This window comes from Mastomys coucha, unplaced genomic scaffold, assembly GCF_008632895.1.
Source record: "Mastomys coucha isolate ucsf_1 unplaced genomic scaffold, UCSF_Mcou_1 pScaffold22, whole genome shotgun sequence".
In the NCBI taxonomy this organism is placed as follows: Eukaryota; Metazoa; Chordata; class Mammalia; order Rodentia; family Muridae; genus Mastomys; species Mastomys coucha.
In genome coordinates this window covers 14,091,840-14,093,802 of record NW_022196905.1, presented here as the reverse complement: position 1 = coordinate 14,093,802, position 1,963 = coordinate 14,091,840, and positions in this window count along the sequence as shown.

Genomic DNA, 1,963 nt, shown 5'->3' with positions numbered 1-1,963 from the left:
TTCCCAAATTAAAATCATCGCACCAGGGTGCAATTTTAATTTAAAAACTTAAAGACTTTTCTAACTTCAAAAAAAAAAAGATAATACATATGTACCATCATAAGTCACAATCTGTGGTGATTTCTTAAAAGAGCAACAGAAAACTAATTCAATAAATTTTGTAGAAAATATATAATTAAATATAAGAAGTATATTAATCTTAAGTAAACAGTTTGAATGTTTGCCTTTTGTACATTAATCCACAGTTACATTCAAATTCAAGGTCAATCTGTAGAAAATTTATAAAGTTCTTTCCTTAGCTGGGCAGTGGTGGCACATTCCTTTAATCCCAGCACTTGGGATGCAGAGACAGGCAGATTTCTGAGTTTGAGGCCAGGCTGGTCTACAGAGTGAGTTCCAGGACAGCCAGGGCTACACAGAGAAACCCTGTCTTGAAAAAAAAAATTTTCTCTCCTGTACTTTTCCAACTCACAACCCCTAAAAAAGAAGTGTTTATATCTGCCTACATATAATGTTTTGACAACAAATTGTGGGGCTCCCTCACATTAAGTCATTCTGTAGACACCACCTGAGTCTTAACATTATGTTATGGTACCAACCAAGAGTTAATGTAGGATCCCAAATTAAGGGCATAATCTCACAAGAATGTATTACAAAAACCAGAAGTTATTTCTATACAAATGCCAGTTTATTATAAAAGATTCTATTCAGGAACACCCAAATGGAGACATGCATAGTGCATAAGAGAGGGGTTGGGGCTTCCACACAATTGATACAAAAAAGACAGCTCTGACCTTCAAGGGAATAAAAGTTTAGAGTTTATTCTAGAGCAAAATATGAGTGACCATGGCTTGGGAATATAGATTGAGTTTCCCCAAAACCCTCCTACAGTGTTGTATCACTTACGTGCATGTTCACAGTAACAGAACAAAGTCCTAAATTAAGGTATGTCTTTTTCAAATAGGTTGGTAGAAACATCAGATAGGTTATAAGGATTACAGCATTGAATTTTATCTGAGGACATTCTTAGCTTTGGGACTCATGAAACTAGAGGTCTTTTCAAGGACAATTTGATAGGCACAATATAAGTATTTAACAAAACAATAACAGCCTTCCTGGTAGGTCTTATGCCCTCCCTAGACAAAAGCATTTGACCAATAGTACTAGACACAAATTGTCTTCCGTGGAGTGGACCTCAGATCCAACCAGAAAGCCATTGGTTACACCCCTATCAGTCATGTCACTATGGCATCAGTGGACAATTCTTGCCTGCCCAGCTATTTGCTAACTTTTCTGTTTTATTATAAGATATTTTTAAGTTTCCCATCTTACTCCTGAATATTATGAAAAGTATTGTTAGGCCAACAAGGACACCCCTTGCTTATGTACACATTTATGTGCTCTGTTTGATGCTATGACAAAATGACCATCAGAAACAACTTAGAAGAAGGAGTTTTTTTAGTTCACAAATGTAAGGGCTTCAGTCCATCATGGTCATTGAGTGTGGTGAACCAGGGCAGGGCACATTGTGGCAGATAGAAATCATTGCACAATGATAACAGGAGAGGCCAGGATATACCTCCCCAAGGATATACCCCCATTGACCTTCTTCCTCCCACTAGCAAAGTTCTACCACCTCCCAATAGTTTTGAATCTAGTATTGGATTAAACTATCCATTCACTCAGTCAGAGCTATCATTAATCAATTACCTTTTAAAATTCTCCTTACAGACATATTAACACATGTGCTAAACTGATACCTTACACATTAAGCATCTCCCAGTTTAGTCAAGTTGACATTATTAACCATTACAATTCACCAACATTAGATTCTATGGTAAAAGCAATGGAAACATTGAAAATGAGCTGAAGTTTGGAAGATAAGCAACATTAAGATAGTTAAGGGTCCTTCATTTCATATAGAGTTTAGTGATAAATATATATAAAGTAGATTGGAGCATAG